The 16,071-nt window shown below is 40.5% G+C and overlaps 1 long non-coding RNA gene across 2 annotated transcripts; it reads right to left on the bottom strand.

Moving 5' to 3' along the window:
* Positions 1–1,412: 1,412 nt before the first annotated feature.
* On the bottom strand, positions 1,413–8,540 carry LOC308103634. 2 transcript variants are annotated; one of them, XR_013934760.1, is made up of 4 exons: positions 8,232–8,540; positions 3,848–3,919; positions 2,053–2,121; positions 1,413–1,507 (listed from the first exon to the last, which is right to left on the bottom strand). It is a non-coding gene; the product is annotated as an uncharacterized lncRNA (long non-coding RNA). The 2 variants fall into 2 exon arrangements; XR_013934761.1 differs by lacking the exons at positions 1,413–1,507; positions 2,053–2,121 and adding exons at positions 2,725–2,825; positions 3,404–3,472.
* Between the last annotated feature and the right edge of the window lie 7,531 nt (positions 8,541–16,071).

Below are 16,071 nucleotides of genomic sequence, written 5' to 3'. Positions count from 1 at the left end.
GACAAATCCCCCACGCCTCTCTCCTGATGACAACAGAAGGTTCGACTAGAAGTCCCTTCCCCGTCTCCACACGGGTGACACCCTGTTCTACGCTACGGCACGGACACTAGCTATCCATGCTAGCCAACGCCTCAGGTCGTCCCCACGAGAAGAACCACGGGCCTACGTTCAGCCAAAGCCAGATGCTCCTGCTCCTGCTGAAAAGCTGCTCCGCTCCCTCTAACACGTGGGCCAAAAGCCACACAATACTGTCTCCTCAATCCGAGTTGAGTGGAGACTAAGGAGGACTGCATGACGCAGTGAAGTAGCCGCACCGACGCCACTGCCTGGACGCTAGCCAAGCCTGCTAGCCAACTACCTCGTGGCCTCTTCCCCAGAGACAATGGAGTCTCCTCCATTCCAATGGACAGGCGAGCATGATGCATTCACATGTGGTGTGGCAGCTGAGTGTAGTTTTGAGGGCAGATTAGCTATTTTTAACCATTGATCTTTCTCTTTTCTTTATGACTTTAATCCCTTCTTCTCCTTTAGTATATTAAAATGTGGCCATTCGATCTGATCAGATTGTAGATCTGTTATGTTGTATATTGTTGAGATTTTAACCGGTTTCATCATCTTATGAAGTATTGATCTATTGTTCTTTTCCCCATTTCATTGGTTGTTTTATTATCCTAGGATTTATCTTAATAAACACATTATTTTGATATAAACGGAGGTCTTTTTCCAAATGATTTCAAAGCAAATATTTCCAATCAGTCCGTAACCAGAACCCATGCATCATACTGTGTCAAAGATTCTTGCGTAGCCTTTTTCATGGTTGTGTTGAGGTGCAAATGAATCCCTTAATTTGCACAATTCCTTAATTTTTGGTGAAAATTGATATTTAGATTTTTCAGAAAATATTTTCAATATTTTCATAATTATCATTATTATTTCCCATAATTATTACGCCATGTCCGCTACACAACTCTCTCACTGCCAAGAACGACTTATGACGAGACATCGTCAGAACGCCCTGGCTGCCAAGAACGACTTATGACGACTTTGTTTTTTTGGAGAAAAGTGTTCAGAACCCAAGATATCGTGATCCGAAGATTTGCTGCTCCATTCACTTCTTGGTTAACTTACTACTTAAAAAGGCTGTATCTCGGCTCCTGTGCACTTTTTTTTTTACTATGTATTTTTGGCTGAGACATACTATTTTCAAAGGCGTATAAAATTGAACGGGGAGGTCGCGATGACATTTTTTTTTTCTTTGCCGAAGCATAGGGAAACCCGCTGTGATTAGCAACCATCAGGGGATCGATCATACTGGAGATGAATATTCTGTGACTACTTCAAAAGGTAAGAAAATCGAAAAATCGCTGGCAGTGGGTGCACACAGCCAGAAATAAGTCTGGCAGTGAAAGAGACAGTAGCATAGACTCACTACCTGAAAGATCCATCAAAATGCTGTGTCTCCTCCTCATTTGTAAAGTGGAGTCTTCATCTGTGGTCTCTCCATCCACTGTAACACAACACAGACATCAATCAAACCCTACAATGTGCAGCACATTTGGCTCTCTCAGCCACTGGATTAGCCATTTCATTCTACACTGTGATGTCATCATTCCATTCTACACTGTGATGTCATCAATCCATTCTACACTGTGATGTCATCAAGAGAAGCTAACTGGGACTGTTCCACTGACAGCAGATAGAAGGTCAAATAGCAGGTTCACACTGTTAATGTGCATCACACCAAATGATGCACATGTGTTCATACACCCTCAGCCTTATTCTTAGTTTACACCGCATGGATTTCCTATTTCTTGTCAATAGAACACGTATAACTAAGCATGCAAAGTGTATTTTGGATTTCAGTTGTTTACATATTGCAACCACTTAACCCCTCTAGACTTATTAAACTGGACCTGAGTTGTCTCTGACCACTTTTTCTGCTTAGACTCTAGAGTCTACACCAAATCTCTTTGCCAAAAATAGCTGATCTACATCACTAGAAGGAAGTAACATCAGGACAAAAAAATATTTTAAAGAGCAACATGGACTCACTAAGTATAGGTAGTTCCATACTTATTGTCTTCCTCAATGGTAGAGTGGAGTCTGTGGTCTCTCCTTCCACTGCAACACAATAACAGTGGATGAATTGACAATCAGAGAAAGTAAGGGGATTCAGGAGGATGGTAACCAGAAGAGTGGGCACTTTTTACATTTATTCATGTCATATTTTACTTTATATTTACATTTATTTTACAAATTTTACCGAATGTTACAAAAACCCCTTCAGCTAAAGTTGGACAAAACAACCTACTTCAACCTCAAGCAAGACACTTAAATATGACAGACACATTGCAAAGATAAGATTGTGTCATTTAACAATGTTTTGAGAATAATGCACACTTTTATATCTCCCTGCTTGACCATGTTAACAACTCTCTCACTGCCAAGAACGACTTATGACGACTTTTTGTTTTTTGGGAGAAAAACGTTCAGAACCCAAGATATCTTGATCCGAAGATTTCAAAGGTGTATAAAATTGAACGGGGAGGTCACGATGACATTTTTTTCTTTGCGGAAGCACAGTGAAACCCGCTGTGATTAGCAACCATCAGGGGATCGATCATACTGGAGATGAATATTCTGTGACTACTTCAAAAGGTAAGAAAATCGAAAAATCGCTGGCAGTGGGTGCACGCAGCCAGAAATAAGACTGGCAGTGAAAGAGTTAAACAGTAGCATAGACTCACTACCTGAAAGATCCATCAAAATGCTGTGTCTCCTCCTCATTTGTAAAGTGGAGTCTTCATCTGTGGTCTCTCCAGCCACTGTAACACAACACAGACATCAATCAAACCCTACAATGTGCAGCACATTTGGCTCTCTCAGACACTGGATTAGCCATTTCATTCTACACTGTGATGTCATCATTCCATTCTACACTGTGATGTCATCAATGCATTCTACACTGTGATGTCATCATTCCATTCTACACTGTGATGTCATCAAGAGAAGCTAACTGGGACTGTTCCACTGACAGCAGATAGAAGGTCAAATAGCAGGTTAACACTGCTAATGTGCATCACACCAAATGATGCACATGTGTTCATACACCCTCAGCCTTAGTCTTAGTTTACACCACATGGATTTCCTATTTCTTGTCAATAGAACCCGTATAACTAAGCATGCAAAGTGTATTTTGGATTTCAGTTGTTTACATATTGCAACCACTTAACCCATCTAGACTTATTAAACTGGACCTGTGTTGTCTCTGTATGTGGACCACTTTTTCTGCTTAGACTCTAGAGTCTACACCAAATCTCTTTGGCAAAAATAGCCGATCTACATCACTAGAAGGAAGTAACATCAGGACAAAAACATATTTTAAAGAGCAACATGGACTCACTATCTAGAGGTAGACCCATACTTCTTGTCTTCCTCAATGGTAGAGTGGAGTCTATGGTCTCTCCTTCCACTGCAACACAATAACAGTGGATGAATTGACAATCAGAAAAAGTAAGGGGATTCAGGAGGATGGTAACCGGAAGAGTGGGCACTTTTTACATTTATTCATGTCATATTTTACTTTATATTTACATTTATTTTACAAATGAAGGGCCAAATAAATACAATATATTTCTAATGACCTTTAATGGCCTAATATTTCTACAATTGCTACAAATTGCTACAAAAACCAAAAAAGTTATTTTGGGCATAAACAAGAAATTGAAGGGTAAATGTACGTCTGATAATGATACTCGACCTTGTATCCTACAGGACTATTAGAATACATTGGAAGAACTTTACAAAACTTTTGTAGAATTTTTTATTCAATTTAAACGTTGATTACTTGTTGGAGGAACATGTATACTCCATCTCCTCCTGATTGGTAGCTTTTGGCCGGAAAAGGTATATCCACTCTCTAAAAGACAACACAACATTTTATCAACTTATTAATGGATGGATAAAGACCATTTACAATGTAGGCATTTAGCAGACGCAAGAGCGAATTACAGTAAGCAAGGTAAACACATACATCAAATGCAGAGAGATAGTAATCTAGGATCATAGGTAAACCAAGAACCTATCATCAGTCTAAACATTATTATATTAAGAAATATATATATACGTACATACATTTGAAACTAGGCCATTGGATGACAGGTCAGCAAATGAACCTGGCATCTGTCTAAATAACATGCTATCTAAATTACATTTTAACCTTTGCATAAGACTGCATCGTCTTGACTGGTCGTCAAGGCAAGGGCAAGTCAGGCACTGGGTTGGGCTAGCCTTGGATCAAGACTATCATGTATTTTATTGATTTTTACATTTGCATATCTATTATCTAAGTCTGTATGGGTCCAAAAAAACTGTGTATTAAATTGTAGGCTAGGCTACTGCATAAGAATATCTTTATGTGACGACAGTAAAAAAAACACAAAATGTATGGTCACATTTATGTTGTTTGTGTATTTATTTTCGTTTTTATTTTGAAGATGATATTTTTGTGAAAAGAATGTTTCTCATATGAAGCAGCATGGACAAGAATGGACAATTATTTCTTGGTTGAATCCAGGTTCAAAGTAACACTACACACGGTGGGACTATCCCAGTGTTGCCACCACTAGGGGGCAGTGTGGCGATTATTTCTCAGAGACACATGTTGAATGGACTGACGTTGCTTCCTCAAACTGCTGTTGTGCTGCTGACTCTGAGGAAGGCTAAAAAAAGCCTGGGTTTCCGAGGCTAGAGGAAGGCTGACTGGAGAAAGGTCGTCACCGTCGTCTCATTGTGTGTCTTAATTATTTTATTCCTGTTTTAACAGGTTGGTAGTGGTACAACACTAAAGTGTCATAAACTGCATACAGTTGTTGGTGAAGTTATTATTTTCATTTGAGATCGATTTTTATGAAGTTATGTGTCCAATTTGAGTGGGTTTGGGCGGGGCCGTGTTAATGTCAGAATGCACCCTAGGCAACGGACAGTTTCATGTGCGCGTTTTTTTGTTACTGTATTTTGGTTTTAGGGTTAGGGTTAGGTTAGGCTTATGTTATTTAATTCAAAGGCCTACATTGCCTGTACACGGCCCTGGGTTTGGGACCTATAGTCCAAACTGTTGTTTTCATGTGCTCCTAAAATGGTGGATCTGCTTTGTTTTGCTTGTGATCAAGGCTTCGTTTTTACATTAGTAGAAGTGTTAAGAACGATTTTTGGTTAACATTTTTTGTACTTTAATGCACTTTAAGCACTCAAGCTAAAAACGTTTTCCCAAAGCCTAATTATATTGAACTCAGTCATGCACTACTAATACTTAAAGGGATATTTCACTTTCAAAAAAACTTTGGGTCATTTTTAGCCATGGTTCACATGACGCTTGTATACAAGCGTCATGGTGCCGAGTCCCCCTGGTCTAAAGTTGTGTTTGATTTTTTCACATTGCCATCTCTCACATAAACATAAACGTTCAGATTTCAAATATAAAGTGCTTACCACCGAGCCACGGATGTTACAAGGCGATGCGGACCGCGATGAGTACCCGTATCTCCCGTATTGTTCAATAAAAAGCATTTTAATCCCATCGCCGGCCATTTTCTCCAAATTGTCTCCGATACTCTCAACCATGCGACACTAATGGTTGGGAGGTGTATTGCACTCTGATACATTACAAAACAAAAAAAAAAGAAAATGGCCGGCGATGGGATTAAAATGCTTTTTATTGAACAATACGGGAGATACGGGTACTCATCGCCTTGTAACATCCGTGGCTCGGTGGTAAGCACTTTATATTTGAAATCTGAACGTTTATGTTTATGTGAGAGATGGCAATGTGAAAAAATCAAACACAACTTTAGACCAGGGGGACTCGGCACCATGACTGTCATGGTATGACAGTCATGTTTCAGGGCTAGGTCATTTTATCGTCTACTCGGGCTTTTGTGAGCCCCCAGACCGTTTTTAAGTTGCTTGATTCAGTATTTAGATATTTGATATACATTTTATCAGACACGCCCCGTTCCTATACAAACCCATTATAACTTCAAACTCAATTTTTAACCTGTTAGATTCATCAAAAACACCTGTCCTTGGTTCTGATGACTCACCCTGCCCTCCTAATACGTGAGGGGGCCTTGTTCTTTCGATAACTTTTTTCATTTATTTTTAATTTCTTTTTTAAATGAAAAAAAAAATTACAATAAATAAATGAAAAAAGTAATCGAAAAAACTCGCGTATTAGGAGGGCAGGGTGAGTGAGGGACTTTTAATGCCTAGAATCAGATATTTATAGCAAGATGCTAGTTTATTTCCTTCCATACAGTGGGCACTTCTGTCTATGACAGACTTTAAAGGAACATTCCCTGCATTTTCAGTGTTTTGGTTAAAACATGATGCAACTGATAAAGGTAACTAAAACTAAACTGTGACCGTGAATCCTGTTTAAATGTATTATGGTAATGAAAAGAGAAGATTATTGTAATGTATAGAAAAGAATATTGTGACAATGTAAAAGTTTATTGATAAGAAAAAGAAAATGACAAGATATAAAGAGAAAAGTAATACAGGCTGCGAATTAATAAATTAGGCCTGGATTCTGTTGAGGAAGGCTGACTGGAGAAGGATGTCTCATTGTGTCTTAATTATTTTATTCCTTTTTTAACAGGCCTTACCAGGGCTTTCCAGCAGCAAACCTTATCTGCATAGTGCATATTGGTCTTAAATCTGGGACCTGTAACATTTACTATTACTAGAAAATGTATGGCTATTAACGCAAATATTAGTCCACACTCCCTGATCCTCTTCCCATTTCCCTTGGAGTTTAGTTCTTCATATCCTATAATCTTGTGAATACCAGAGCAGTAGATATGTGATATAAGAGCTTTTACACATGTTTATCCTGTATTCATTTATCTAACGGAAGCTTGTTGAGTTGTAATAGATGACTCGCTGTGTCAGTGAAATAAAATGCCGGATTTGAAATTGAAAGTGTTTAAAGAGGTGGCTTTTGGGAATCCCGTAGGCTACTAACTATATATCTGTAAATGTCTGTAAGGAGCCATAGATGTCCAATCATTATACCTTTTCTAAACCACACCTGGGTGGGTCCATCTCTAAGGGTATGTGGGAGAAGTGTTGTGTGAAAGAGAGTTACATCATAGCCCAGTGTTTCTCAACCTGTGAGTCGGGGTCCCCACATGATTGGGGGGGGGGGTCCCCAGATGACAGTTAAGTGACAATTTTTAGGACTTTTAAGACCTTTTTAATATATAGAAAAAAATATCATTACTGCGTCAAAAGTAATCAACAAACTATACTATAGAAACTCGTCAAACATTGGCCAAATTGTTAAATAATGTAAGAAAGAGGCAAAAATGTTGAAAATAGCCGATCTACAAGCTCAACACCTCGCAATGCGTATTTTCATAATATTTATCTGTGGAACTGAGTCAAATATGATTATTTTGGGGGGGTCCCCAGTTCAAATATGTTTATTTTGGGGGGTCATGGCCTGAAAAGGTTGAGAACCACTGATATAGGCTAGCCTATGGGGTTAACACATCCTGTTCTCTTGCGTAGCTCCATCCATATACACTTATGTGTGTATGGTAAGTGGGTTTATTGTCACCGATTTAAGGGACTGATGAGAGTGGGAAGTTACCAAGATGGTGACTCTCAATTTGTTAACAGGACAGGTCAGGCGTAAGTAATCTCTCAAGAACAGATTCAGAGCTGCGCTACTCAAATTAAAGGTAAAATAAAACCAGCAGAGGGCACTGTTTTTCCTTTTTTTGACGATGGGTTTAATGAGGATCGTTTAGTCTGTCATCCCCACGCGAACCACAGTGCACTTGCCCACATTGGGCACACTGGCCTGGCCTGGTCCCGGTTTTCGACAGAATTACAATAATAGTTGTTAATTTCCAGTGGTTGCATATAGATGTTTCATGTTCTTTTCATGTAAACATGCTCACCTAAGACTTAACCCAATCAGAAAACACGAACAAATGCATTGCTGAGTCGTTGCCTGTATGCAACACCTACGGTGCGTACATTTGCGCGTGCATGGACGTGCATGAATGGGCGCGCACGTGCACGTCGAACGTGCGTATTGAATTAACGGTCCCGGTTTGTCTGAATATGGTCACCCTATGCAGGTTGAAGATATGCTATTTAGATTTTGATATACCTATATAATATAAATATAATTAGAGAAAATATAATAATCAAATTCTCACCAGTCTGTGTGTTTTCAGAGATGACATCATTCCATTCCTTCATCTTCCTCGGTTCTTCATGGTTCTGCTCTGTTTCTTCAAGCTTAAGTTCTCTGTCTTTGTTTCTCATTTGTAGGCTCATATCATACAGTTTTCTCTCTTTAACTGTAGGTGCACCTAGAAGTTATACGTTCAACTTCTCTGACTAACTAGAGCCGTAACAACATCTAGTGAAAATATTATAATTGCAGATCCCCTGATGGCTAAACATTCCTTTGGAAGAAAAAGAAGGAAAAAAACGTGTGAAATTAATAATCCTTGAAAAGTCCAGTCTTTCTTTCTCTCGACGCGTCCCGGAGCAGTAGTGCTGCTGACTCAACTCTGTCCATAAAATGTGAGACGAGTGCACGGTAGCAAAGACTGTTAATTTAGTAAAATACACATTCTCCATTGGAGCCACTATAGGCAAAGTAGTACACAAATCCTACAAATGGTCTCCTAAGTAGGCGGGGCCGGGGGGGGCTGTTGCGTACAGGCAGTGTTGTGTTGTAGTGCTAATTTTGGAAGTGGGGGAGCGCACCTCTGAAACCGGTATTACACTCAATGTAAACGGGAAGTAAACGAGGTGGGGAAATGGCGTTCAGGCACAGACGGGACTAAAACACATATGTATTGAAAAATACGGACTAATACAGTGCACAAAGATTCCGAATGACGAGGTAACATCCGGGGCTACCGGGTAAGCACCTTATATTTTGCATTTGTACATGTTCGGAGAAATACGGACTTTACGGGCGGATGTTCAGTGTTTCCCTTGCTTACTAGGCTACCTCTTGACTTTTTTTTTGCATTTGTGGTTTAATGAACCAGAGTCTAGACCAGACAGACAAGCTGTCTGAGCAGTGTTCCGTCAGCAACGATAACGGAGCAACAATAAGACTTCCGGTGGACGATCTCTTCAGAATAAGAGTATCCTCTAGAGCAAAAAGGAGCCATTGAAAAACGGTTAATTTGCACATTAAAACTATAAAGTAAGCATTAAACGACATATGTTTCTATACAACACATATTATGTTTCTGTGTAACAAAAACGGTTTTTAAAACATTAATAGTTTATCTAAATGGATAAATGGTCAGAAAAGGTCAGAAAAGTGCAGTTTTCAGACAACAGTGGACACTGGACAGGCGCCGGCGGACACTGCCGACACTTCTGACATACGCACGTGTGCGGGGACACCTCCCCTACAACGCCACACTCTCGGATAAGCCCGAGAGGTGTAAAAAAAAGTGGCGGACCGTCCAGTGAGGTCAGAGGTCAGAAAAGTGCCGTTTTCAGACAACAGTGGACACTGGACAGGCGCCGGCGGACACTGCCGACACTTCTGACATACGCACGCGTGCGGGGACACCTCCCCTACAACGCCACACTCTCGGATAAGCCCGAGAGGTGTAAAAAAAAGTGTGGCGGACCGTCCAGTGAGGTCAGAAAAGTGCCGTTTTCAGACAACAGTGGACACTGGACAGGCGCCGGCGGACACTGCCAACACTTCTGACATACGCTGGACACAGCATAATAATTTTGGTGGTACAGACAGGAGAGAATGAACGTGTTGGACATTTCTGCACCAGATCTTAGCAGGAGAAGTAAAGTCTGTGGGCTGTGAATTACTTGATAGGTTGATAAGCTTACTGTAAGTCCTGCTTACATGTTTCACATTGGTCAAGTTGAGCAGAACATATTTTTGCAACTGTGTCCAAGATGCCTTTTTGTGACACTTCAAGTGGCTGCACTATGAGTTCTGACATGTTCTTTCTAGATGGTACGGCCTGGTCACCACATTGAGTACAAATATAGCGACCAAGACCTTTAAGGCAAAGCAGGTCATTTCCAAGGAAAGGAGCCCCAAGTGTGTCATTCACAAAGCTGTTTAATATGTGGTACACGTCTGTCATAGAAAATTGCAGAGACACTAATGACACCACCTGAGTGTTGGCAAGTTTCTCAAGCGCTCTTTTAAACAATGCTGGGGACTGCGCTGCTGCTGCTGCAAGCCGTGTGTGACATTTTTGGAAAGCAGATGTCTGTTTTAGAAATGTTAGTATTGGTAATGGTATTGCTTCACACATATTGTGATTTGGTCTTTCATTGCAAAAAAAACACATCCACACCATGGCCAATATCTTCCAAATTGTCCTCTATTGTGATAACAGCATTAAGTGATGCATCATTACATTTCACATAGAAATAAATGTACCCATGTGGTTTTGCCAATTGCAATGCATTTGCTGGTTGGAGGATGTTTATTCTTGTATCATCTGCTCTAATTACAACATTGTCATAAAGCAAATGTGCCCAGAAGTGTCCGGCTTTGGCCACAGAGCCTGCATGACAAATGATTGAGCCCAACTTATGCTTAATTTTACTGCTGTCACGAATGGGAATTTTGATTATATCAGATGGGACTACAGGCGTGTGGAGGACCCTCCCACCATTATCAACACGGGACACAGAAAGAGTAATGACATCAGGAGCATCAATCCAACATATTTGTCTCTTCATTGCTGAACCACATGCTGTACATCTCTGTTGACCTTCACCTTCCATGATTGTGTGTTCGAAAAGAGAATTGAGGGACTCACATTTCTGTGTCAGCGGTAATGCAAAAACAGTAGGTGCGCATGACATGCTTTCAACTTTCGATGCACATTTTTTACAGATGTCTGTATGTTTTGCCATAGCAGTTGTTTGGACACTACAATCATGCAACCAGATTAATAATTGGTGTATCAAATCTAGTGGGTCATTGTGCATTGACAAGGACAACGCTGGGATGCTCTTGACTAATTCTTGAGTGACACCTTGGATTGTTTTAGCATCAAATGTGTGCCCTGGATTTTGAAAAAACGCTTGGATGAGAGCTGCTAAATTCCCTGGCATAGATGAAATCTCAACCATATAAGTAGGTGTCAACTGTTTCAATTTATCTTGTACTACTTGCAGATGCAGTATCGATTTTAGGGTTGCATTTAGCCAACAATTACTCTCGTTATTTGCAAACCTGCATATACTATTGCATATTTCCTTTTTTTGTAAGAAAATCTTTGAATTTGCTTGTGGCTTATGTTGATAAGAGCATCTCAGCTGTGGCGGCAGAGTTTTCTTTTTGTTCCACTCTTCTACAGGTGGTGGTTGTGGACGCTGTGATGCCTGTGATATCCTGTAGCCTACTTTCTCAATGAAATCTATGGCTGACTGCTTGTATAGTGAGCGTATGTGCTGTATACATTCGTCAAGTCTGTGTTTCTCATTTTGTAAAAGCAACACTTTTGTGTTTTTGAACATGGCCTCACTAATAGCTGTACTTTTCTTACCCTGGTTTATTTGTGCAGCATAGGCTCCAGAGAATAGCTGCAAATCACCTGAGAGTAGATCTGACCATATTGGAATAGTTGGGAGGAAGTTTGAGAACAGTTTGTTTAAAATAGTTTCTCCATGGTATTGATTTTCACCTGTGTCATTGCTGGTTTTAATTGTATTATTGGCTGTAGCCCTTAGTTGTTCAAAATAGTCTTTGAAGGGAGATGTACCTTCACAAACATCAGCAGTCAAGTCAAATATATCATCAACCGCAGTGTCATATGAATTGTCTTGTCGATCATGCTCTTTATCAATAATTCCTGCAATTCCTGGCAGCTTCTGTGTTTCATACTTAATGCGGCCAAGACTAGCTTCCACCTCGCTGGAGTTCCTTTTGCTACCAAGTACAATACAAGCAGCAGATACTATATTACCTGCTTGTTTCAGTGTTTTGGCATTAACTAAAGCGCTGAAGATGAACATAGCCAACTTAAACCAATAATCTCTAGTATTGTACTGTTGTTTGCAAATGTGACTTGCCTGTTTCATCAGATGACTCTTACATGCTCTTATGGTACAAAAATTCTAATCTTTGCTATCTGCCTTTCCATTCACTATTCTCCAGCAGCGTAACAAGTACATTTTCATGCTATCTCCATTGAAGATATGCATACTGGCTTTCAAAAGCACTATGGACCTATCACTATTAATCTGCATGGGTGTTGTGTTGGCACCAAATATCTCCTTCTCTTTGCACCTCAATTCCGTGAGGAGCTCCTCTACAGCAGTCTGGGTATGCTGTTCACTGATCATAAATGCTACAGGAGTTGAAGCGGACGAAGTGGATGAACTTACTACAATCTCATAATACAAAATCCTTTTCTTTGTTAGTTTACTCTTAATGATTCCCATGATGCAGCGCTGTCCTTGATCACATCGTGCCACAGTTTCACTCCTGCTTCACTAAAACATATAACCTTAAGGGGACTAACTTTAATAAGTTGAATGAATCCTTTTACAACTACACTTTTTGTGTCTTCATCTTCCCAGTCAGCTTTCAGTAGGCGCAGAGCTGTAATCTCATCATGCATCCAGCTTAGTTTGCGATGTTCATGTTTGACCTTTCTCAACACAGCGGTGCCTATGCCCACTCCACTTCGATTACCAGCTATTAAAGACCTAGGATCTGCCTTTCCTACTGCATCGATGTAAGCACAATATGGCGATTTGTCCTTCATTGATATCCCTAACTCCTTACGTTCTTGGCCAACATTCACAATTATAAATAATATAAATTATGAATGAAAATAAACTTTTAAGTGCATACGTTTAGTGGCATGTCTATTACATCATGTGTACATACCAGCTTAATATCAATCAGGCAATGGATGTGGAGCCATTTCAAAATGTGTGACATTTTCAAAGAGAACTCTGGAACTAATCTGAAATAGAATCAAGAGGGATTTATTTGTCACTTACTCAATACAGGTAAAAGCAGTGAAATGTTGAGACCTGTTTCTACAGAGACTGTGCAAACACAACCAAACAAAATATGTCAGTAACAAGTAACAATACTGATGTAATGAAGTAGAAATACAATTCTAGATAACAGCTATAAAATTAAAGTACAGATGGAATGGCAGGTATGATAAACCTTGTGCGTATGTCACAAGTGCCACGGCAAATAGCTGTCTCGTGTCCAGCGTCCAATTTGTAAAGGCTATGCACTGAAAATGGCCCTTTTCTGACCCCTGACCTCACTGGACGGCCCGCCACTTTTCAAAATACACCTCTCTCGCTTAGCGGAGAGTGTGGCGGTGTAGAGGGGGTCTCCCCGAACACGTGCGTACCTCAGAAGTGCTGGCACTAAGCACCGTCTCCTGTCCAGTGTCCAATTTGTATACACTAGTGTCTGAAAACGGCCCTTTTCTGACCCCTGACCTCACTGGACGGTCCGCCACACTTTTTTTTACACCTCTCGGGCTTATCCGAGAGTGTGGCGTTGTAGGGGAGGTGTCCCCGCACGCGTGCGTATGTCAGAAGTGTCGGCAGTGTCCGCAGTGTCCGCCGGCGCCTGTCCAGTGTCCACTGTTGTCTGAAAACGGCACTTTTCTGACCTCTGACCTCACTGGACGGTCCGCCACACTTTTTTTTACACCTCTCGGGCTTATTCGAGAGTGTGGCGTTGTAGGGGATGTGTCCCCGCACGCGTGCGTATGTCAGAAGTGTCGGCAGTGTCCGCCGGCGCCTGTCCAGTGTCCACTGTTGTCTGAAAACGGCACTTTTCTGACCTCTGACCTCACTGGACGGTCCGCCACACTTTTTTTTACACCTCTCGGGCTTATCCGAGAGTGTGGCGTTGTAGGGGAGATGTCCCCGCACGCGTGCGTATGTCAGAAGTGTAGGCAGTGTCCGCCGGCGCCTGTCCAGTGTCCACTGTTGTCTGAAAACGGCACTTTAAAAAAAAAAACGGCCTGCCACTTTTTTTTTACAAATTATCTCTCAATGTTCACCAACATTCTGTACTACTGGTCTGTATCAATTTTCTATCAAGTTCAGGGGCGCTCAGTTATGGAACAGTTCTCACGCACGCACGCACGCACGCACGCACGCACGCACGCACGCACGCACGCACGCACGCACGACACACACACACACACACACACACACACACACACACACACACACACACACACACATTTAGCATAATTTTTTCTGAATACATTCTTATTTGTATTGTATTTTAGTTTTTCAATAGGTGAGATCAACTTTATAAACCCCCCCCCCCCCCATGATAATTTTCCAAGAGTGACCTGGCCTAGAGGCAGCATCATTACAATAATGGACAAACAATACAAAAACAATACATATGTAACAAACACAAATGAATATCCAGTTAAAGTGCAAAACAGGATCAGAAACTGTGCTAAGTGCACATTTAATGGGGATCAATAGCCAGTTTAAATCAGGAACAACCTAGCACTTGGAAGTGATCTAGTATAAGCCATTTAAAAAGACATACATCATAAATATATTTTTAAAAATACATTTGTGTCTTTAAAAAGAAAATTGGCACTTAGAAGTGTTCTAGTATGCGCCATTTAAAAGACATACATCATAAATGTATTTTTAAAATAGATTTGTGTCTTTTAAAAAACATTAAAAAAAAATTATCTTATTTTGAAGGCAACCGGAAACCTTATTGTTGCTAGCTCAAAAACCGGATGTCTTATCGTTGCTACCGGAACGGAGCTCACTGTCTGTCTGTCTGCTGGTCTGGACTCTGGTTCCTTAAACCACAAATGCAAAAAATGTGACTGCCTGTCTGTCTGCTCTCACTGTCAGGTCTTAAACCACAAATGCACTCACATAGACATACACACATACACACTGTACACACTGTGGTGCAACATGCACACACTCACTCATACGTACGCTGTGCTCTCTCACGACACCCTCACGATATCTTTAACCAGGCAACAGAACATGAGAAGGGGTGGAGTTCAAGTTCTAGCGACCACTTCATTGTATACTTTAGCACTTTAATTGATTCTTTGGGTGAAACTCCCAAAGTGGCGTAGTCGAAGTTACATTATCTGTTATATTTCTGCCATGGTTACATATATATATAAAAAATATTAAATGTTTTAACATCTTTTGAAAATAGCAAATCGACAAGCTTGTAGATCGGAATGTATAGAACTGAAGTGGTTAATGTATGTTTTGTAGTAATAATGAAAATCTACTAAGTAATTAGTCATTTTCAAATAATTGTAGTGGAGTAAAAGTATAATATTTGCCACTGAGATGTAGTGGAGTAGAAGTAAAAGTACTCAAAATTGGATACACTCCAGTAAAGTAAAAAAAAAATCCTCAAAAGTGTACTTACGTACAGTACTTGAGTAAATGTACTTAGTTACTTTACACCACTGTTTAGGTATAATAATATCTTGTGCTCCAGACGTAGTAATATAAGGCCGACTGCTGTGCGCTTCAATGGACGAATCTCACTACTCTACTCTAACCCCTCCCACTTTCAGTCTCCTTCCGCACCAAATAGTCAGTCATTCTCATAAAACCCAATTAACCCCCTGCGTGTATAATGTTCGCGTTCGTGCGTAATCTTCTGCAATCAAAAGGTTATTCAAGAAGACATTTGATATATTTTGGTTAGGTTAACGTTAAAAAATAAATAGCCCACCGGCGTTTAACGGGAAAACCAGGCGGACGGATACGCGGGGAGCAGGCAGCACTAAAACCGAGCTTTTTATTGACCGCCGCGGAAGGAATGATGAAGCTGTGATTCTCATGCAGCTGATGATGACGGTCCTACACTGCTATGGAAGATTTTATTGGACTTTATTATCTGCAAAGATTTTTTTGAACCTCGCAAATATTTTGCATTCGTCACTCGTATTTCTTTTTAACCTCGCAAATATTCTGCATTCGTCAGTCGTATTTTTTTAACCTCGCAAATATTCTGCATTCGTCACTCGTATTCTG

The sequence above is a fragment of the Gymnoscopelus braueri genome (assembly GCF_963280865.1).
Source record: "Gymnoscopelus braueri genome assembly, chromosome: 16".
Taxonomy (NCBI): domain Eukaryota; kingdom Metazoa; phylum Chordata; class Actinopteri; order Myctophiformes; family Myctophidae; genus Gymnoscopelus; species Gymnoscopelus braueri.
This window is presented reverse-complemented; position numbering and strand designations above follow the sequence as displayed.